The 24,244-nt window shown below is 36.6% G+C and overlaps 1 long non-coding RNA gene across 1 annotated transcript; it reads right to left on the reverse strand.

The window, feature by feature from the left end:
- Positions 1–4,321: 4,321 nt before the first annotated feature.
- On the reverse strand, positions 4,322–23,079 carry LOC132681650 (uncharacterized). The gene is made up of 3 exons (XR_009611172.2): positions 22,880–23,079; positions 21,600–21,772; positions 4,322–4,463 (listed from the first exon to the last, which is right to left on the reverse strand). It is a non-coding gene; the product is annotated as an uncharacterized LOC132681650 (long non-coding RNA).
- Between the last annotated feature and the right edge of the window lie 1,165 nt (positions 23,080–24,244).

Below are 24,244 nucleotides of genomic sequence, written 5' to 3' on the forward strand. Positions count from 1 at the left end.
CATCTTCTCCAGCTGGAATCAAGAGGAGAGTTTTCTCCACTGCATTAAAGATCATCACAAGCAAAAAAAAAAAAAAAAAAAAAAAAAAGGCAAAATAGGAATATACAGGCACTAAGACCTTATGTTTAAAAAGCCTTGCACAAAAATTTTTATGATGCTTTCTTATCCGAATATACAAACTAGAGATGTATTCAAAACAATTAAGATTATATTTCGTACTATCTTCCAATGCAATACTGCCTTTGTCAGTTTATTATTTGATTGTAAAGGTATATAGTAAAATACTATTTTGAAACCATAGCTGATCAGGTAATGAAAAATATACTTGTAGACTTTTTCATAATGGATTTTGGAATCTTTTTGGATCACAAGGGCTCACTACATACAGTGTAATTATCAGTATTGTTTTAGAGATAACTTAATCTAAGGGTACCACGTGATAGTTCAACCATGCTTGGTTTTATTAGCAACTCTGTGTGATTATAAAATGAAAATAACCGTGGCTCTGCTTCTACATCAATGAAATGACCATTGCAAAATTTTCTGTGTTTTGTGTGTGTGTGTGTGTGCGCGCATGCGTGTGTGTGTTTTGGTGGTTTGCACTGCAATGTAGATGCTGATCAAGGGAAAGTGATTATCTTGAACTTTTGTTGTTGATATTTGTTTCCAATCCACTAGCCTCGTGCCAATTTTTCCCCCCTTAATAAACAACCAGCATAAGTCATTTATCAGACAAACATGGCTGTGGAAGTTTTGGGGGCGCTATCTTGTTCCCTCCTGCAGGATTTTTCAGCCTCTCCAGAGAAAGCATACACGGTATCTTTGTCCTTCTCCTACAGTATTCTTGGCATCTAGTGAGAGTGCCAAACCTCAGGTTTCTGGATTCTCATCATTTTCCTACCTCCTACCAGAAATTTCCACTTTGCCAAATTTCCACTTTCCTGAGTCTTTTTGGGTAAAGCACTTCAGCTGCTCATCTTCTCTGCCTCTGTGTTCTAAAATGGGCTCGGTGTTTTTCTACACACAAGCACAGGGTCCATAGAATGGTTTTGTTTGCTTTTCTTATTCCATGAACAAGATATAGAGGCCCAACAAATGGGAATTTAATTCTCTATCTTCAGTAAGAAGAAACAATTGGCAGCATTAAAACAGCAATCAGTAGACACCAAAAAATAGACTAATGAACACATGTCTCTTCGAGCTTCTAAACATCTAATTTTGATGTGTCATTACCTCTACCCATTTACAGAGAAAATAGATGGTTTTTAAATTGGTTCACATGAACCATCTAAAGGGTCCTCACCCTATTCTATTTATTATCCATGTACCCCAGGATCCTAATGCTGCTGTGGGATCCCAGAAGGCTGTCCTACCAGTGGCAGAGGTTAAGTATGGATGTGGAAGAAGGTCAAACCCAAGCCATATTTCACATGTGTGGTGTGTACGGGCGGGGGTGGGGTGCTCTTTTAAGAACCCACAAACACAGCCTATGTCAGGATGATGTGAGATGTCATCTATATATCTGTCACAGAAAGATAATCCCTCCTAAAAAAACAGCGAAGAGCAGAGAGGGTGTTCAAAACAGTCCTGGTATGTCACACAGGGAAGCTCTGCCTCCCCTATTGCTCCCAACCTCAACACCAGGTGGAAGAAAACCTCTCCTTTCTCTCTCTCTTTTTTAGGCCCTTGAGGACCTGCCCATTCAGTCTTTACTTGGGAGTGGATGGGATGGAGGAAGGTTGGTGGAGAAAGAAAGAGGTATGGGAAAGTTTTCTTTTCAAAAAAAAAAAATATTGTTTACTTAAAAGCAAGATTATAACATTAAGATGCACAGAACTGAGTCTTAGTAATAATAGACTGAAATTATGAATGGTCACAAAATGAGACCATTTTGGTCATGGAAAGCCCAAAATTTACTTAACAAGGTCACTACCTTGTAGGAAAAGGGCTTCATATAGCAGAGTAAGGACCGATTTTTGAAAAACTTAAAACAGCTATCGATTTTCATTCAACGGTGGAATTTCATGAATACACTTGGCTCTATAAGCAAAGAATGTGATTGAGAGAGGAAAGACCGAAAATAAATACATCGATCATTATTTTTTTCTCTTTATCCCTAACAGAGCTATAAAATCATGAGTTCAGACAACTGAGAATCTTGGTGCAGGTTTAACTGTCTTGATGTAGTTTTTATTTCTACTATCCTATCACATTTCTTGATGTTTCTTTTATCTTGACCTTGAGAAACCTTTCTTCATTCTCTAGATCTCTAGGGAATCTGTTTTATTTATTTATTTATTTATTTATTTATTTATTTATTTATTTATTTATTTTTTCATTTTAGATCTGGTTCCATTGAACCCAGCTTTAGATTTCTTTAATTAGTGCTGCTCTTAACCAGCCATGAACATTGTAAACTCACGAGAATCGTATTCTTTATGTTTGTGCCCCCCAGATAACAAGTGACATTAGGAGTGAATTGACAGATCTTTCCCCAATGAGTACAGTGGCAATGGGAAGAGTCCTGCAGAAGTTCAGTCACTTGGATTAAGGAAGACAGGGGTCAAGGATTGTGCTCAGGGCAACCACCTTAGGAAGTCAAAAGTGAAGGCAGATTCAAGTAATGGTGACCCGTAGGATACAAAGAATGCCAGAGAAAAACGCCTGGAGCCTCTGTTATCTGTGTTCAGTTGAAGAATTTACAGAGTCAAACTCTAGCTGTCAGAGCCTCAGGAGTAAGCTTGATCTGAAATGCAGAAATGTCATAAGGTTCTTCCAAGCATTGGTACTAGACAAAGAATGGTCTTAGGTTAAATGGTGTAATCATTAACATAGCTGTGCTGGTTGATAAACAAGAATGACCTTAGTTGGAAAACGTACGTTGCAGTTGGAAATTGAGAGAGTTAAGTGCAAGCATTATGTACAGAGCTATTTTAATGAAACCGTTTAATCTGTAAGGAAGAGAAATTTAGGTTTCAGAGAAGAATTGTGATCTTCTCGAGATATATCCTTTATATCTTTACATAAAACTTATTATATAGGTCTTTGTGGTAGGGACTTTCTAGCTATTGAAATCCATTGCTCTTCTCTCTTGGCTCCTGACTGTGAAGGGTAGAATCAATCATAATTTTATGTAGAGAAATGCCTTTTTAGCATTTATGGGGAGGTCCATGTGTGACTCCCAAACAGGCTCATAAAAAGGTAAAGCAGTGCAAAGATACTCTTTAAAACGTTCTCCCCACCAAGATGGCTCCATTATCTGACACACTACACATTCAAGGGACTTTCCCTGGCTATGTCTCTTCATTGCTTTAGTAAGTAATTGCAGTAACCCAGGACTAATTTCTGAGAGTTATCTTTCTTGCACAGGGAGAACTTTTCATATTAAAGAACAATATTTTTAAAGAAAGATCAAATATCTTTAGGAATTCTAAAAAGAGAAATTGCCATTGGTGAGGATGTGGTTAGGAAAGGGGTGTGTAAAAAAAAAAATAAAAAAAAAATAATAAAAAAAATAAAAAATAAATAAAAAAAAAAAAAAGAAAAGAAAAGGGGTGTGTTCGTTCCTTCGTTGCCCCAAACCCAACTAATAATAACAGTTGTCTCACACCAAGACATAATTAGCTGAAATGGTTTAACAGGTCAGTTTTTCAATAGCCTTCATCCATTAAAGTTATTTTGGTCTCCGGATGTGTACATAGGTCCGCAAGAGGTTATCCTAAAATAACCTTAAAGAGATCACAATGTTTGAGCAGTTGAATTCAATAAACTTTGAATTGAACGAGGAAAAAGTCCACAAAAATACATTAATATGAATTTTAGACTGATTTAGGTAGCCTGCCATTAGAAAAACTACCAGCTTTACAGCCATTGAAGAGCTTCATCCATAGCTGAGTGGGGTCTCTTGTTTGAGGGAAGGAGTGGGAGTAAATGGGAGAGAGGTATGCAAAATATGAAAAACTTTCCTGTCTCTTAGGCATTTTTATGATCCAGGCCATTCTTTGACAGTGATAGCTGGATTCTGCTCATTACATTGGATGAAGCTAAACACCTTTCTTTGGGGTACGATGAAATCTCAATTTCTGGACTCTAATATAAGAATCAAATTTGTCTTCACTCTCAAGGTCTACTTCCGGGCCACCTTGCACACTCGGGCATTTACCCTGAAATAATCCTTGTGCGAGTGTTTTCTGCTCTCAGTGTTTAGACTGGATTTGGCTTACTTCCACTTACTCTGAGTGTTGAACAGACTTGTGATTGCCTTCAATCAGAATAAATAAGGAGATTACTGTGGCACAACAAATAAATTATGGGCTAAGTCTTGTCATAATAATAGTTTTCATTTTTGTAACAGATTGGCTTGGGAGATCTTGAAGAATTTGCAAATATGGTTTCCTCTGTTTTGCTGATAGGAAAACAGTCTCTGGCTCTAGTTTAGGATTACAAATCTCAGGGACTCCAGCCTAAAACAGAGAACACACATTTTAGAAATTTGGACTTGGTTCATTAGAGCAGGATAATAAAAACATGACCAGGATCTGCATCCTTCTGCCATTTGGAGGAGGTGGATTTGCTGATTCTGCTAAAGAAATACTTGGCAAAGAATTTATTGTTTCCTGCTTTGAGACTTTGAAAGGATTTAGAAAATGCAGGATGTGAATCCTAAAAAAAATAATAGCAGGGGGTCATATGCTAACCGCCATCTCTAAGGATTATCTGGAAACAAATTTCCCATTTTGGACAGACACTTTTATTTAGGAAGTACAATCTATAAATAGGCTCTGCTTGGTTAAATATTCTCATACAATTAATCGAGTAATGTAATTGGCTGGCCTTAATAGGCATCAGCTCTATGGGCAGCATTGCTAAAGTTAACAGTTACGCTGGAGTTGGGACCAAGAGGCTGCAAATGAAGCCAGATGTACACACAGAGGGGCTGTAGACCCATCAGGGTTTCCTGGGGGAAATATTCATTAGACTGTGCATCTGGTAGAGTTCTTCAGAAATCATCTCCTAAGTGATCCTTTGGTATATCTAGTTTAAAACAATCCTTCCCCCCGACCTCAACCTCCACCCATTTGAAAAGCAAACAAACGTATGATTGTCTTAAATTAATATATTATCACTAAACATATTGCTCAGACAAAATGAAAGCTTCCAAAAGTTAATGATGGAAAGTAATGGAAACTTCCTTCTCCCTTATTGTTACAATAATATATAGATGATGGTGGATTAAAGATGTTTGTATTTCTTCGATATTCTTTTTCATTAATACTTAAAATATTTCTTTAACCTCAATGGCACTGCCATTTTCTTGTCTATCTCCGCTCTCTGTGACTTTTCCTTCTTAAGCCCCTCTTTCTTTACATCAGAGTTTTTTCTCTTCTTAGATGATCCCCTTCATATCCATCGCAGAACTTGCTCTTGGGCCAGACCTCTCTGTTGAGGTCCATACGTTTATATCTAACCATCTATTGGCTATCTCCACCTTTCCCGTATTGAAACTGTCATTTTCCTCTTGTCCACATGTGACCAGCCTGTCTCACACTTGATGTTTCATTCTCAGTGAGTGACCACATCCCCAAATATCCAAGAAAAACCAACATTCCAGCTTGGTTCTTCTCTCTGTCACGTCTTCCAAGTTCAATCAGCCACCAGAGGTGGCTTTTGTGACTTCATGAAACTCACCCCCATCTGTCCACTTCTTTCTGATTGCTCTCCTCCAACCTTAGGGTAGGCAATCATCCCCTGACCACTCTTCCCCTGTCCCCTCTGCCTCCCATATTGACCAATCCATTTTCAACGTACCAGTTGAGATAATCTTTATAAAATGCAAACCGGAACATGCCATTCCCTTTTATAAAAAAGTCTTCAATGACACCTCTGCCCCTTAGACATCAGGTCTTTTATTTACATTTTCTGCTTCTCTGAGCTCTTCGCCCCCTGCCCACCTTTCAGTGGCTATGAACTTCCTATAGGAGCCATTCAGATTTCTTTTCTAAACTATCATGGGAAGCACCTGCTCACTCTTAAAGTTCCTATGATAAATGGCAGAGGGCTTAATCACCTTTCTTCACCCACTCCTTTTCTGTAACATACTGGGCCAACCTCAACCTGTCCCACATTTAAAATGAGCTCAAAATTATTTGAACTTGGACAAAACATCTCTTAAGAGTGCTGCTTGGTAACTTTACGGTGCCATTTATTTTGACTAAATACCTCTTTTGAACCTACAACCTTCTGTTATTCTCTATGAGACAGCTCCTGACTATTTTTTTGCTGAATAATAGTGGCATGTGTCGCATTAAATTTTCCTTTGCCTTGTGTCTCTTTCTGAACTAAACCCAGTCTGTTCCTGGAGTTAGCCTGTCTGTTGACATACTAGGACATACTGGGCCTCTATGATGATCTGAATCCATTCTTTTTGTCTTCATTAACATGAGGTAGGAATGGGAGGATTCTTATTTGCAGTAAAAATTACCAAATACTAACTATTTTGGGGGGGGGTGACATCTGATCTTTAAAAGACAAATCTGTATGTTTATTTTTTCTCAGATTGGTATAGTTCCAGTTCGGAATGTGAGGTGACAAGCTAAAATAAATCTGTAAGACTGATTTTTTGTTTACTCTTAAAACTCAGGGTCTTAAATCAATGTTTTTAAACAATCCTAGTTATACTCCAGTGCAATAGCAAAGCCCAAGGAAAAGCTCAAAACAACTCAGCTTACACTTATTGATTTACAAATTGAGGAGCTGATCTTATAAACAATGCACAGAGCATAGTCTGACTCAGATATCTCTAGGCTTTAACTTTGGCTTTTAATAGCTACATATATTAATATGTTGCTAGTTGGAAAGGTTAAAAAGAAAGAGTTTTAGAAGTTATGCCTTCTTACTATTGAAAGTAGAAAATTTAAAAAAGGAGAAAATTAAAATTTTACATATTCCTTATATATTAAGAATAAGGTCTGTTAACTTTCTATAGTGCCTTCCTTTAATATTTATTGTTTTAGTATTTATGTATGTAGTGTGATACATATTTTTTTGCTACATAATATATACTCCGTTAGCATAATAAATAGTTGAATGAATGGAGAAATGTATATAAATGAAAGTAATTATACTTCCACATGTCTTGAAGTAAATATGATATTAACAAAAGCATACTATTCTATAAATCATCATCTCCTTGGATGCAACAATTTCCCTCTTGTTAAGCATCCACATAATTTCTTATTGTAAATAAATGCAAATATGATAGACCTTGGGTATATATCTTGCCTGCGTTTTTTTAAAATGACCGTTTCCTTAGGGTAATACATATTTTTTTTAAATATGCTTGATAAATACTACCAAACTGCTTTTCAGAAAAATGGTGTTTAATTCATGTGTTCGGTAAAACTGGCTGGGAGTATCTGTTGCGAAGTGCCTTGGTTACACTACACATCTTTATTTCAAAACATAACTTTTATGGTAAAGTCATCTTATATTATTGGAATTTAAATTTCTTTTTATTTTATTTCTATATTTTTTAGTAGTATGGCTAAACAGTTCTCACTTACCATCTCTTGTACTTTTGTGGGTTTTCTCTGTGAATCTATTGACAAGGTATTTTTTCCCTAACATTTAGTGAACACCAAGCACCATTCTGAGGGTTTTACTTTTATTGATTTGCTTGATCCTCATAAGACCCCTATAAACAATAGGATACTCCTATAATCCCCTATTTTATAGAAATGAAATACATAGCTGAGATGATTTCTGATGTTGTCAAATCATTTTTTTTCTTATTAATTTTTATAAACTCTTTACATATTAAAACTGTTAGCCAGGTAGACAAAAGTGTAGCAGATAGTCCCATATTATTCAAATTCCTTTTCTCAGGTTTATCAATAAATTTTATTTTGTGAAGTTCAATGATTGTACTATTCAACTCATCAAAACTTTAAGTTCATAGGGTTATTATTTATATATTATCCCTGTCTTTTGTGTTTTTGTTTGTTTATTTGCCTCTTTTGTTCATTTATACCTCCTGTTGATTTGGAAATAATGTGTTATGTGAAATGAGAATGTCCCTTACTTTTCCTTCCATAATCGATAAAGTTTCCACTGATTTGTAGTACTCACTGAAGTATACTGAGTACATGTACCTGAGTATGCATGTATATGTACATATACCCAAGTCTATTTTGAAACATTACTTAACATTTTTTGTCACATGATATTTATTTCTAAATCATATTGTTTTCCTTATTGTGGTTTGGAAATCATTTTATTACATGAGATGACAAATAATCCCTTGTTATATTTCCTTGGAAATGTTTTGGTCTGCTTTGCTGACCACAAAACAAAAACAAGTCCTGTTGGATTTGAATAAAATGAAACACACATATTACAATAAAAGAGAATGTATTTTTGTTTTACTTTATCTTCATGTAATTTGTGATTAAATGTTACAGTATGCAATTAGTTTTCAGGAATGAAAAGGAAATATAAACATATCAGTAAGGATAAAATAGGTTCTACTGTTGATGTCTTCACTGTTAGCTTTCATCCAGGAACTAGATGATTTGAGGGGACTGACATCAGTGATTTGAAAGAACTGGAGGAACACCCAGGCAGTGCTGAGCTTCTTGGTCAGTGCTTCCCAATTCTGCGTGTAGATACTCTGGGAGGGCAAAGGAACATCCTGTTTCCTGTCAACTGACAGGTTTTCTTTCTTCTCAGTCCATACAATATGGCTGAACTAGTGGTTAAGTTTGCCAGCCCCACGAGGTTCTTTAAATTTTCATCTTTTTTGTTGTCTTCTTAGGTTTTAAGTAACTAAGTAGAGTCTCTGTTTGAAAATGAATGTCTTCTTAGCTTCTCTTAGGATAATGACAGATTTTAAAGCAGTACTCAGAACCAAGTCTCACTAAACTCTGCAGGTATTTCCATTTAGGGGAAACGTACACACCATTTCAAAGTAAAAAGTTAATCTTGTATGCTTCTACCCTTTATTTTTTTTTTTCTTCTTAATTCGAGAGGGGGTGGGGGCGAGAGAGAATCTTAAGCAGGCACCACACTCAGCATAGAGCCCAAATGGAGCTAGATCCCATGACCCTGGGATCATGACCTGAACTGAAATTAAGAGTCAGACACTCAACTGACTGAGCCACCCAGGTGTCCCATTTCTACATCTTTTTAATTATATCTGTAAAAGTGGATATAAAATATTTCCCTAAAGTGAGTCTGGACAAGACACTTAGTCTCCACGTTCATTCTCAGGAAAAGAGTAAAGGAGCAGTCAGAAGATGATGTTTTTTCCTCGGTGGTTTGTAAACATGCTATGGTGTATGGGCAAAGTGTATTTCACAAAATTTCACTGAGCCTCCTAGATGCATTTATTTCTCTATCATCTCCATCTTCAGTTTAGTAAGAAAATCCATTTTTTTCTCTCCTATATCCCCACCATTATATAGTTTCCAGATATATTCTGCTTTCTTACATAATAGCATCAACTTATATCTAATGTTTGACATGTTTATTCTGTTTCAAACTTCTATAGCTGGTGATACTTATAAGTAATTTTGAAATAAAATGGTAATATAGGATCTATGTCTTTTATTTACCTCATATATCCTTTAATTAGTTGGAGCTTTTCCATGCTTCCGTGATGACTTAGATGAGCTAAGTCAACATTTATACTATGGGTAACATCTAAGGGTATGTGAGGATGCACATGAAAGTTTCATATGGCAAATATGATGTTGATAAAGGTAGTATTTCTGAAAATTTCAATTGGTGGATTTTATGGAAGGTTTTTTTTTTTTTTTTCAGATACCGTGCTTTAGCTATTGTCTAAATAATTCAGTTTTTAAAATGTCTTCCAAAGTTATGTAATAGGATTTACGTATTTGATTAGTGTCTATCAGAAAGTTGTTCTGAATTGTACGGGTACTGTAATTGCTCCAAGAGTATGTCTCAGTGACAGTGTTTAAATGTTATAGCTCAGTCAGGATAGATTATGATCCTATGTAATGGATTTTGGTTTTATTTTCATTTTTTAAACGTTTATTTATTTATTTTGAGAGAGAGAGAGAGAGAGCGCGTGAGAGAGAGACATTGCAAGTGAGGGTGGGGCAGAGAGAGGGAGAGAGAATCCCAAGTAGGCTGTACACAGTCATCACAGAGCCTGATGGGAGCTCAGTCTCCTGAACCCTGAGATCATGACCTGAGCCAAAATTGAGAGTGGAACACTTAACCCACTGAGCCACCCAGGCATCCCCTATGCAATGTCTTTTATGCAAAAATGTTTCATTTATTGTTTGTCTGACCTTTGCTAGGTATCACAGCAGATTTTTCAACACACACACACACTTTACATCACTTTTCTCTACTTCATTTTTCATAGACATGATCATGTGAAACATAGATGTGATTAGAGATATAAAAACTAAAACTTGAAATGTTATCACTACTTGAAGGTCATACAGGTCATAAGTGGTAGAGCCCGCATTAGAACATACACATATTTGAATCTTTTCTTATGCTTAATCGAATATGTAAATAAAATCCCTGTAAATAGACTCCCTGAATAGTTTGATTAGTACATATGTGTCACTAAATCACCTTCTAAGGAATTGGGTTAAAATTACATGAAGCCAGGAGGCATTTCCACATGTATTTTTACCTATTTGACCTAGTTTTCTACATGTATTTTTGCCTACTGTATCTAATAGGACTTTATTTGTTTATTTATTTATTTTTCATTTTCTAATATATCTAATAAAACATAGACATCTTGAATGCAATGGGAGTTATACATGTTAACTTTGATCAATGTCGCTGAAATACCCTCCAGTTTACAGCCCTGCTTCATTCTCTCCCAGTGATAAAGACTAAATTTCCAGAATGCAGCAGAGCAACCATCTTTTTGGCATTGGCCATATGGTATGGTTGTTGCAGAACTAGGTTGTTCTGGCCTGAATCTATGAGTGAAAGAAGATCTTTGGTCACAAAACTTTTGGGAGAGAATCTAAACTCATGCAGTCTGTATCATCGAGATGGGTTGTGTTTTTAATACAATTAACCTAACCCAATAGAAATTAAACACTTGTGGTGAATTATGACTAATTATTTGAGGTGTCACCAGTTATAAAGTTAAGGAATACATACTTGGAATGGTTTACTAAGTTTTTTTTTTTTTAATTTTACAAATGGCAGTAGAATCTAGGATGCTCTGATATATTCTAACTTTCATTTGATAAACTGCCTTGAATGACAGAGAAGGTATAGGTGCAATGCAAAAAATATACCTACTGTGAATATACATATTGTGTGTGGTTGTATGTATATGTACATGTGGGTGTTTGGCAGTGGTGATGAAAGTTACAGGTAGCTAAAATGCTTATACTCTTTGGCATTACAGATACTGACTTCAGGTTGGTTAAGTCACAAATACATGTTCACAATTTAAAGTTAACCCCAAAAATGATATAAAACATAACTTCTAAACCAGTAGAGGGGAAAAAGCTAATAAAGAAAGTTCGATCAATACAAGAGAGTACAGGAAATTAGAAAAGAGAATCAAAGAACAAGCAGAGTAAGAAGGAAGCACACAAAAGTTGGTAGAAATAAATCCAAATATATTAGTAATCACCATCATCCATCATGAGTGCTAGGATAGAGGGCAAGTCGAAAATTGCTGATATAGATGATATTGTGCAACCAAGGATCTTGGTAGAAATCCTGAAATATTGGAAACACACAAAAGCATTCTGATCACAGCATAATGGCTAATCTAGTGTTTGACCTGAGATAACTCTGGGTAAGATTTCACATATGTTGAGCATCAGTAAGATTTCCATATTACCTATGCTAAAATGACTTGCACCTCAATTTAATGAGTTTTTCCAAATCATTTCCTCTCACAGTACCCTGTTATTTTCCTACTATCATTTGTAACTGTATAGCACAATTTTCTATATTAGTTTAATAGCTGTCTTTGTAAGCAGTCAGTATTCCTGCCAAAGCAGAGACTACTTCCCTTTTGTTCTGTAGAATTTTCCCAATGGCTGGCATTAAGTAGAACATTGATACATATCGAATGAGTAAATAAATGCCATTGACTGATTGAGATAAGTTTTACCCTACAGGATAAAAAAAAGCAAGCCATCCAGATACGTTGGCATAGTAACATGCCTGAAAAATGCCATTATAAGAGCTATATGGCCCTTTGCAACTGAAGTACGTATGTTCTGCAACTATATCTGGACAATTATAATCAGAGATTTTTAGCAGAATTATACTCATTCTGGTTTTTCAAGTATCATGTGGCACATTTAACAATTGTATTAATTAATTCATTTTAAATTCATTATAAAGAATAATTGATCAACAGTGTTATATTAGTTTCGGATGTACTGATCTGAAAATTCTATATATTACTTAGTGCTCACCACGGTAAGTCATTTGTCATCATACAGTGTTATTACAATATTATTAACTGTATTTCCTACGCTGCAGTTTGCATCTCTCCAACTTACTTGTTTTGTAACTGGAAGTCTTCATCCCATTAATCTAATTTCCCATCCCCACAACCACCTCCCCAATGGTAAGCATCAGCTCACTGAATTTAGAGGACTGTTTTTATTTGGTTTGTTTCTTAGATTCCACCTATAAGTGAAACAATATGGTGTTTGTCTTGGTCTCTTTTTACTTAGGATAATAAGCTCCAGGTCCATCTATATTGTTGCAAATGGCAAGATTTCATTGGCTAACTAATGTTCCATTTTATCTGAATGAATAAATAAATAAATAAATAAATAAATAAATAAATACCTCCAACATCTTCTTTATGCATTCATCTATAAATGGATGCCTCCATATCTTGGCTATTGTAAATAATGTTGCAATAAACAGGGTGCATGTATTGTTTTTTTGTTTTTTTTTTTTTGTTTGTTTGTTTTGAATCAGTGAGGTTTTTTTTTCCTCCTTTGGGTAAATACCAGTAGTGGAATTACTGGAGCATATGGTATTTCTATTGTAATTTAAACAAAAATTTAATGTTTATTTTTTAGAGAGAGAGAGAGAGAGACAGAGTATGAGCTGGGGAGGGGCACAGAGGGAGACAGAATCTGAAGCAGGCTCCGGGCTCTGAGCTGTCAGCACAGAGCCTGATGTGGGCTCAAACCCACAAACCGTGAGATCCTGACCTGAGCTGAAGCCGGATGCTTAACTGACTGAGCCACGCAGGCACCCCCTCTTTTTAATATTTGAGGCGCCACCATACTACTTGTCAGTGTGGTTGCACCAATGTACATTCCACCAACAGTGCACAAGGGGTCCCTTTTCTCCACATCATCAGCAGCACTTGTTATTCCTTTTCTTTTTGTTACTTGCCGTGAGAACTGGTATAAGGTAACATCTCGTTGTGGTTTTGATTCGCATTTTCCCTGATGAGTGAAAATGAATATCTTTTTATGTATATGTTGAACATTTGAGTCTTTCAAAGCCACATCATGTGTCATTCAAAGTCACTGTTTCAACGAGAAAAAATGAAATATGGCCTTTTGTAGCAATGTGGATGGAACTGGAGAGTGTGATGCTAAGTGAAATAAGCCATACAGAGAAAGACAGATACCATATGGTTTCACTCTTATGTGGATCCTGAGAAACGTAACAGAAACCCATGGGGGAGGGGAAGGAAAAAAAAAAAAAGAAGTTAGAGTGGGAGAGAGCCAAAGCATAAGAGACTCTTAAAAACTGAGAACAAACTGAGGGTTGATGGGGGGTGGGAGGGAGGGTAGGGTGGGTGATGGGTATTGAGGAGGGCACCTTTTGGGAAGAGCACTGGGTGTTGTATGGAAACCAATTTGACAGTAAATTTCACATATTAAAAAAAAAAAAGTCACTGTTTCCTTGTTGGTCTGGATGATCCATCCGTTGATGTAAGTGGGGGTGTTAAATTCCCCTACTGTTACTGTAATACTGTCAATTTCTCCATTTCAGTATTTTGGTACCTCTATGCTGGGTACATAAATATTTACAACTGTTGTATCCTCTTGTTGGAATGATTCCTTTATCATTATGTAATGGCCTTCTTTGTCTCTTGTTACAGTATTTATTTTAATGTCTATTTTGTCCGATAATAGGATGGCTTTCCCAGCTTTTATTACATTCCATTTGCATGGAATATCGTTTTCCATTTCTTCACTTTTAGCTTATGTGTCTTTAGTCTGAAGTGAATCTCTTATTGACAGCATACAGATGGATCTTGTTTTTTGATTCATTCGGTCACACTGTGTCTTTACATTGAAGCATTTATTCCATTTATATTTAAAGTAATTATTTATAGGTATGTATATATTATCATTTTGTTTGTTTTCTGGTTGTTTTTGTAGTTCTCCGATCCTTTCTTTTTCTCATACTCGCTTTCGTTGAGATTTATTGACTTTCTTTTGAGTTAAGCCTGAGTTCCTTTCTGTTTTTTGTGTAGTTTTTCTATAGTTTTATGGTTTGTGGTTCCTGTGAGGTTCATATGTTGCATCCTATGTATGCATTAAGCAGTCTGTATTAAGTTTACGGTTGCTTAAGTTTGAACACATTCTAAAAGTACATTTTTACTTTCCACTCTACATTTTATTTATATGATTTCATACTTTATGTCTTTTTGTGTCTGCCTTAACTAATTTTTACAGACATAATTGATATTACTACTTGTGTATTTTAATCTTCATAGCTTATTTATAACTAATTGATCTAGTACATTTAGTATATGTTTGCTTTTACCAGTGAAAATGTTTCTTTTATAATTTTCTTAATTCTAGCTATGGCCTTTTCTGCTATAGAAGTCCCTTTAATGTTTCTCGTAAGGCTGGTTTACTGGTAATGAACTCCTTTAACTTTTGTTTGTCTTGAAAATTCTTTCTCTCCTTCAATTCCGAATGATAGCCTCATGGGTAGAGGACTTTTGGTTGCAGGTTATTTTTAGCACTTAGAACATACCCTACTACTTCTTTCAGGCCTGCAAAGTTTCCGCTGAAAATTTGTTGATAGCTTTATGTGGTTTCCCTTGTTGGTAACTATCTGCTTTTCCCCTGCTGTTTTTAATATTCTCTCTCTCTCTCTCCCTCCCTCCCTCCCTCCCTCTCTCTCTCCCTCCCTCCCTCTCTCTCTCTCTCTCTCCCTCCCTCCCTCTCTCTCTCTCCCTCCCTCCCTCTCTCTCTCTCTCCCTCTCTCCCCCTCTCCCTCTCCCCCTCCCCCTCCCCCTCCCCCTCCCCCTCCCCCTCTCCCTCTCCCTCTCCCTCTCTCCCTTTTGCCATTTTAATTATTATGTGTCTTAATATGGACCTTCTTGGGTTCATCTTTACAGGTTCTCGGTGCTTCTTGGAACTGGATATCTGCTTCTTTCACCTGATAAGGGAAGTTTTCAGCTATCATTTCTTCATAGAAGTTTTCTGTCCCTTTTTTGTTCTGTTCTCCTGTTGGACTCCTATAATGCAAATGTTAGTATGCTTGATTTTCCTTGGATGTTTCAGCCTATCCTCATTTTTTAAATTCTTTGTTTGGCTGTTCACCTTGGCTGCTTTCCATTACCCTATTTTAAGATTGCTGACTCATTCTTCTGCCTTCTTTAGTCTAGTGTTTTTTCTTTGTAGTGTGTGTGTGTGTGTGTGTGTGTGTGTGTGTGTGTGTGTGGTGTTGGGGGGGCGGGGGCAGTGAGCAGGCAGAAGTTTATTAGAATATAAGACCAGAAAGGAAGAATAGTATGAAAACTCTTTTTCCAGAGAGGGGGCATTTAAAACTGAATACCCCCTTGTAGTGTATTTTTTTAAAAATTTCAATTATTGTATTCTTAAACTTTCATTCTTTTTTATGTATTTTTTTCTATCTCTATGTTAAAGTTTTCATTGAGTTAATTCACTCCCAAATGATGTGAGCATTTTTAGGACCATTACTTTGATCTCTTTATCAGGTAGATTGCTTATCCTTGTTTTTTTTTAGTTAATTTTTTAAAGTGTGTGTGTGTGTGTATTTTGAGCATATTCCTTTTTCTCCTCATTTTGTTTGACTTTCTGTGATTGTTAGATATTAGGTAGGTCAGCTACGTCTCCTGGTGGTGAAAGTAGTGGGTTTGTTGGAAGGCATCCTGTGGCGCCCAGTAGCACAATCCCCCCTGGTCTCCAGAAACTGGTGCTCCAGGGATGTCCCCTGTGTGGGGTGCATGTGCCCTCCTGTTGTGGCTGGGCCACAACTGCTAAGGATGCACTAGCTAGCAGGCCTGGTCCTAAGGCAGCTGGCTGAAAAGCCTGGCTATAGCAGTCGCTGTCCTCTGGTGGGTGATGTCAGCCTTTAGCATAGCTGGCTGAGGGGCCTGGCAGTAACTGTTGTAGGTTTGCCAGTGGCTGGGGCCGCCTACCCTCCCTGGGACAGGAGTTGTTTTGGAGGGATGCTGGTCTCAGCCAAGGTTGTCTCCTGGGTTAGGTAGGGTGGGAGTCAATTTGGAAAGGCACCCTGTTGGGGTAGCGCCACAGGAGAACACCAGGGTGAGTGAACAGTGCTGTTAGGTAGATTGGGGAATGTTAGAACTGGTTTCTCCCAGCATCTGACCAACTAGGCTGAAGGAAGGCATGAAAAATGGGACCCACCCTGGTAAAAGTTTCTACCATCCCTACCCATCTGGTGCTCACTCTAAAATTAATTAGTAAATCTTTTCGTGTACTAGTAGTGCTTTCAAACTGCTGTCCCTGTGTTGAGTCTTGGACCTAGTGAGTGTAGTGTATCGGCCCTTGAAGAGTGGAATCTTGGTTTCCTGTAGCCAACTGGGTCTTCTGAAGTTAAGCTCAGCTGGTTTTGAAGGCTCCCAGAGTTAAGCCTCACCGATTTTGAAAGCCAGACATTAAGGGTGCTCACATTTCTGGTTCAGATCCCCAGGACTGTGGGGTTGAGGGTTGTCCATTCTGAGGCTTGATCCCCTTGCTCCTCTGGTAGGACCTCTTCACCTCTGATATCTCTCCCACTTGTGGGTTTCCCTGCAGGAGTTTGGTTCCCCTCCTACACCTCTTGATGTGAGTACACCTCTTGATGTGAGTCTCTGTATATCGTTGCCTGTGGGAACACGATTCTGCTAGTCTTTAGGTTGTTTTCAAAAAGTTGCAGTATATATAGTTGTAGCCCTGGTATATCTGTGGAAGGAGGTGAGCTCAGAACCTCCTACTCTCCTATCGTCCCCAAGTCTCCTTCGTGTGTGGCATTCTTAACATATTTTGTCAAATCACATAGACTTTGTATATGTTTTGAGAGCCATGAGCAACAAGGACTTGTTTTGCTGATGTGCAACTCTCAGTTTATGTATAACACTAGTGGAAGTTGAAATTCCTGGCTGTTCTCCGTTGTCTGTGAGTTAGCCTCATAGCAATTAACACAATTTGTAATTACTTATTTATTGTGTTTACATGTGATTAACATCTGTACTTCCTTGAGGCAAGGATGATTATCCTCACAGATACATATATTTTCTTGTACCCTATCAGGATGGTTATTTGTCCCAGCATTATATAATCTTTTAAAAAGGGAGTCATAGAGTCTATGCATTTGTAATGATCTTACCATTATTTCAAAATGTTCTTGGGTAGCATTAAATATTACTCTACATTCCAGGAGTATTTTTATTCTCCTCGAGGGTGTTGGTATGGGTTTACATGAAAAATTCTTTTCAGTTCAGAGTGGAAAAATTCTAGAAAAAACTAACGTACCTATGAACCCAATTGAAAGGAAATTTTCCAGAGTAAGCACTATCATAAAATTAGTATCAGAATTCACAGCTATAGTTTTGTTCCACATTTTCTTCATTGATCGTATAGTGCCTTTATACAGTAATAAATATGCTAAATAGGAAAATGACTAAATAAAATTTTATATATGTGTAAAATCTATTCTAAAATACACATTTTACCAAAATTAAATAGGGTAAGATTGAATCATGAATATTTGAAACCTGGAACACAGTGTGTCACACATAAATCAAATGTTACATCTTCCTTCATTTTGTAAAGTAATTTCAATTCAGATGTAGTTACTATATAGTTTTATATTAGTTTTGGATGTACAACATAGCAATTCAACAATTGCATATATTATTCTGGGCTCATCAAGGTAAGCGTACTTTTAATCCCCTTCAACTATTTCACCAATTCCTCCACCCACCTCCCCTCTGGTGGCCATCGGTTTGTTCTCTATGGTTAAGAGTCTGTTTCTTGATTTCTCTCTCTCTGTCTCTTCCCTTTGTTCATTTGTTTTGCTTCTTAAATTACCATATGAATGAAATCATTTGTATTTGTCTTTCTCTGACAGACTTATTTCAGTTGGCGTTATACTTTCTAGATGCATCCACCTTGTTGCAAATGGCAAGATCTCATTCTTTGTTTATGGCTGAATAACGTTCCGTTATATATATATGTCACATGTTCTTCATGCATTCGTCGGTTGGTGGACCCTTAGGCTGCTTCCATACTTTGTCTATTGTAAATGATGCTTCAGTTAGCACAGGGATGCATCTACCTCTTTGAATTAGTGTGGATACATACACAGTGGTGGTATTACTGGACACAGTGTAGTTATATTTTTAATTTTTTGAGGAACCTCTATACTGTATTCCAGAGTGGCCACACCAGTTTGCATTTTCATCAGTTTGTGAAGGTTCCTTTTTCTCCATATCTTCACCAATAGTTGTTGCTTGAGCTTTTGATTTTAGCTATTCTGACCAGTGGGAGGTGGTATCTCATTGTGGTTTTGATGTACATTTCCCTGATGATTAGTGATGTCGAGTATATTTTCATGTATCTGTTCACCATAGGTAGGTCATCTTTGGAGAAATGTCTGTTCATGTCTTTCATCAACTTTTTAAAATTTATCAACAGGTAAATGGACACATAAATTGTGATATATGCATACAATAAGCAAAATAAATAAAGTACTAATGCACACTACAACATGAATGAATCTCAAAAATAATAAATACAGTATGACTGTATTGATATGAAATGTTAAAAGTGTAAATCTATAGTTAGAGTAAGGAGGGGATAGGAGGGGCTCAGGTTATATTTACAAGTGTATAAAATGAGTTTCTCAGAGATGATGGCTCATTATCTTGATTGTAGTGATAGTTTCAAAGTCATAGTCAAAGGTCCAAACTTATTAATTTCTATCCTTTTAAATATGTGCAGTTTATTACATTTCAGTTTTATCTAAATAAAACTGTATGAAACAATAAAATAATTTTCTTGACCATCTCTAATTCAAGATTTAATCAGGAAGCTTTATTTTAACCTTCAAAGTTGACATAATCTAGGATTTTAGATACAGTTTGTTATTATTGAATAGTTGCCTTTGATTTTTAACGCTCTTTCAATACCTAGGCTTAATATTTTAACTTCTTACACTGCTTATAATTAAATCTTTATTCCATAACTTCTCAATTTTTGAGAATATTATTATTCATTTGTTGCTTTCCTGGATTATAACTTGAGGCATTTATATGCACAGTGGTGTATTTTCTGAGACATTCCAGAATCATACATTTGTGTTCTTAGATGAGACATGCTTGTGTAAAACATTTGGGGAATTTGCTTCTGCTTTCAGAGGTCTATAAAATATCCCCAGTGTTTCCTGGTATGGAACCCTTCTTTGTAGGTAACATTTTCTTCCTGTAGATTCTTGGAATAACTTTAGTGTCCAACTCTTGATTTTGGCTCAGGTCATGATCTCATGGTTGTGAGATGGAGCCTCCATCAGGCTCCCTGTTGGGCATGGATCCTGCTTAGGATTTTCTCTCTCCCTTCCTTCTGCCCCTCCCCCACTCAAGGACACACTAAAAAATATATTAATCATGCAATGTCTAGATATGGGGTTCCTTTCTGTTAATTGTGGTATTAAGTGGACCCTTTTGATTTTAAGACATTCCATAGTTTGAGTTCTCTTATTTTTTGTTTCCTTTATTGTTGATGTCTACTCTACTTGTTATTTTCTTTTCTCCAGGAACTACAGTTCTCTATTAATTAAATGTCTATTTTTTGTCCTCGACTCTGTTACCTTTTCAACTAATACCTTCTTTTATTAATCCTCGTTTGATTTCCTACAGTATCAGTTCTCCTTTTACTACCTTTAAAGCAAAATTATAATCTGTATCACAATAGGAAATACTTCCTTTTTGTATCCATTTTTTCATCTCTTCCTCCACTTTAATTAGCTCCTTTTTACCTCATGTTTAAGTTTTTATTTAAATTCCAGTTAAAATACAGTGTATTAATAGTTTTAGATGTACAGTTTAGTGATTCAGTACTTATATACAACACCCAGTGTATATCACAAGTGCACCTAATCCGTATCACCTATTTAATCCGTCTCCCCATTTACCTCCATCTGGTAACCCTCACTTTATTCTTTATAGTTAAGAGTCTCTTTCTTAGTTTGCCTCTCTCTCTCTCTCTCTCTCTCTTTTTCCCTTTGCTTGTTTGTTTTGTTTCTCCAGTTCCCCATAGGAGTGAAGTAATATGATATTTGTCTTTCTTTGACTGACTCATTTCACTTAGCATAATACTCTCTAGCTCCATCCATGTCATTGCAAATGGCAAGATTTCATTATTTTTATGGCTGAGTTATGTTCCATTGTGTATATATATCACATCTTCTTTATCCATTTATCAGTTCATGGACACTTCAGCTGTTTCCATAATTTGGCTATTGTAGATTATGCTGCAGTAAACATTAGGTGTATGTATCCCTTTGAATTAGTAATTTTGTATTCTTTGGGTAAATAACTAGTAGTGTAATTTCTGGATCATGGGGTAGTTCTATTTTTAACTTTTTGAGGAATCTCCATACTCTTTTCCAGAGTGGCTGTACCAGTTTAAATTCCCATCAGTAGTGCAAGAGATTTCTCCTTTATTCTCAGAAATACCTGTTGTTTCTTGTATTGTGGATTTTTAGCCATTTTGACAGGTTTTGAGGTGATATCTCATTGTAGTTTTGATTTGTATTTCCCTGGTGATTAGTGATGTTGACCATCTTTTCATGTATCTTTTGGCCATCTGGATGTCTTTGGAAAAGTATCTATCCGTGTCTTCTTCCCATTTTTAATTGGCTTATTAGTTTTTGGAGTGTCGAGTTTTATAAGCTCTTTATATATTTTGGATACTAACCCTTTATAAGATACATCATTTATAAATATTTTCTCTGATTCAGTAGGTTGTCTTTTAGTTTTGCTTGTTGTTTCCTTTGTTGTGCAGAACCTACCTCTTCCTTATTGAGAAGGAAATAAAAACCCTCAGAAAGCCTTCAGGAACTGTGTCTCATAAACATAGATCTCAACTCACAGTTGTTTGCATTTAAATATATAACAGTTAATTAGACTCAGTGACATCCCAAGAATGGCAAAGTAGAAAGCCCCAGGCCATCCTTACTCCCACAAACACACTAATTGAACAACAATTTACAGATAACATCCTTTTGAGAAATTCAGAAACTAAATGAAAGGCTCTTGCCCTCTGGAAAAACAGAAAACCAGACTCACTGAAGCTGGTAAGGAGATATGGCACACTCTCTCAACATTCCCTTACCTGAGTCAATGCCATAGGATCAGAAAGAGACCTCGAAGCTCCTAGCTTCTCCCAGAGGAGGGACAGTGTTGCTTTGCATGTCTAGCTCCCCAACTTTGCAAGGGGGTTCCCCAGAGGATTTATCTCAGTTCTGCAAGTCTTGGAGCTCAGATGGGTCCACTGCAATCTAGCATCTTGTGGGAGAACACAGACAATAGCTTGGGCTGGAAGATGCCATAACTTTCCCTCATGGCTCCCCATAGAGTGAGATAACAAAAAGGAAACTAAAGGCATATAAAGAACATTTCAACCTGAAACAGCAGAATATACATTTTTCTCAAGTGTACCTGATTCCTTCTCTGGGGAAAATCACATGTTACTTCACAGAACAAATCTCAATGAATTTAAGGTTAAAGTTATATTTTCTATCTTTTTGGACCACAGTGGGATAAAATAACAAATCAAGAGCAGAAGGAAATCTTGAAGATTCACAAAAATGTGGAAATGAAACAACATACTTTTGAGCAATTATTTGGTAAAAGAAAAAAATTTATAGAAATTGCAGAATACCTCAAGACAAATGAAAATGAATAAAAATACTATCACTTAAAGGATGCAGCATAATCAGTATACAGAAGGACACTCACAGGGATGAACAAGTACACTAAAGGAGAAGAAAGATTTCAAATAAAATACCTAACTTTACACTTACTTGAATGAGCTGGAAAAAGAATAACAAACCAAGGCCAAACTTAGTGGAAGGAAGAAAATAACAAAAGTAAAAGCAAAAATAAATGAAATAGAAAATAGGAAAACAATGGGAAAAAATCAATAAAACTGAGTTTTTTTAAAAAAGATAAACAAAATTGATCAACCCTTAGCCAAACTAAGTGAGAACAAGGGAAGACTAAAATCAGAAATGAAGGAACATTACAAATGATAACACAAAAATGAGAAGGATTTTAAGAGACTATAGGCTAACTGGATAGTCCAGAACAAGTGGATAAATTCCTAGAAGTACACAATGTTTCCAAAGTAAATCATAAGGAAAGGGAATACATGAACAGATCCATAGTTGGTATGGTATAGAGATTGAATCACTATTCAAAAACTTTCCATCGAAGAAAAACCCAGGATCAGATGGCTTCACTGTTGAATTCTACCAAATACTTAAAAAAAAAAAAAAAAAAATCCTGTGAATCAAGTCAATCCTTCTCAGGTGCTTGCAATAAATTCAAACGAATCTAAGCAATTAAGAATTAAGTATGTATAAAATAATAGGGTCTAAACCAGCTGGTTACCAAGATCACTTGGGAGTCCTTTAAAAGGTAGAGATTGCAGAGTCTCTTCCCCAGAGGGTAGGATTCATCAGTTGGCAGGTGGAGGTCTTGTAATCAGATTCTTAAAAATCTGTTTCTGATAGAGTTTGGTTTTCACTTAGATGGCAGCCCCTTAGGAGAGGTGGTCTATTCCCAGGAGAATGGTGGGCAGGTTCCAGCTCCTTGTGACACTTCCGGTGTTCTTCCCCACCCCCGCCTTTCTTCTTGTGATCTCACAACTGCTCCCCCTTTTAAAGCTGTATTGAGATACGTCTGGATTTACAAAGAGGGGTTGTCCTGAAAACAGCCCTCCAGAATAACTTAGGGGTTTAGGGGTGGCTTCCTGGTATACTTCGTAGTTCTCCTTGTTGTCTACTTACAAACCATGAACAAGAATTGCTCCTTCTGTAGAAAACTCCTGCTCTTTTTTTTTTTTTTTTTTTGGTCATAGCTATCTCTTTTGCAGGGTCTAAAATCAAATGATCTACGATCTACTTCTCAAATAGTAACTGAATAAGAATGGACATGGTTTTGAGTTTTTCGTTTGTTTTCTTTGTCAATGTCTAGTAACCAACAGACAACAAAAGGAATGAAAAAAGTTCACCAAGGCTTTAAGGTCTAAAACTAGCTGTGTCTTCTTTGAAGTGTAGCTGTTAAAGCCATCTTTTTTTCCCCTCTCTTTTAACTTTCCTTGAGAGTTAGAGACAGCTAGGCAAGGCTTCCAGCTACATTTTTATTCCTTGAATTAATGTATCAACACTTTCTCACCTTTTAAATCCTCTTTTTCATGCTCCCTTGTCTTTGATTTTACCCCAGTTCACATACAAAGGGTCAGGTAAACCAGGCACTGTGGGCGCCTCGCTGAGCCAAGGAGGCAAGATGGTTTCTCTTAGCAGAAAATACAGAAATGGAAAATGTAATATCATGGTTCTTATATGGTGCCGTAACTTGGATGGCCTCAGATTAAATGGGCAATCACTTCCAGACTATCACAGTTCTTGTACAGTGGAGGCATCTGGCTCAATGCTTTTGGAGTACATTAGCCCTGTGCAGAGTTTGTTGGAGGTGATTCCTAGATGCTAGCTTTTCTCTTTCCTACCTGTTCCGGTGATCACTGTCAAACCTCACGTTCTCTATGAATGTTCAGTTTTTGTGAAGGATATGTAAGAGGCTTGCTGAAGAAATGCTAAAAACTACTCACACAGATATAATATTTTACACCCACTTAACGTACAGTAAGCTGGTTGCTGATTTTTGCAACGTCTCAAAACATACTAATTTCTGTGTTTAAAAAAAGCAAGCAGGTTGATACACTTAGCCTCAAGGACTGTCTTTCTTTAACTTTCT

This window comes from Panthera onca, chromosome A1 (assembly GCF_046562875.1).
Source record: "Panthera onca isolate mPanOnc1 chromosome A1, mPanOnc1 haplotype 2, whole genome shotgun sequence".
NCBI classification, from domain to species: domain Eukaryota; kingdom Metazoa; phylum Chordata; class Mammalia; order Carnivora; family Felidae; genus Panthera; species Panthera onca.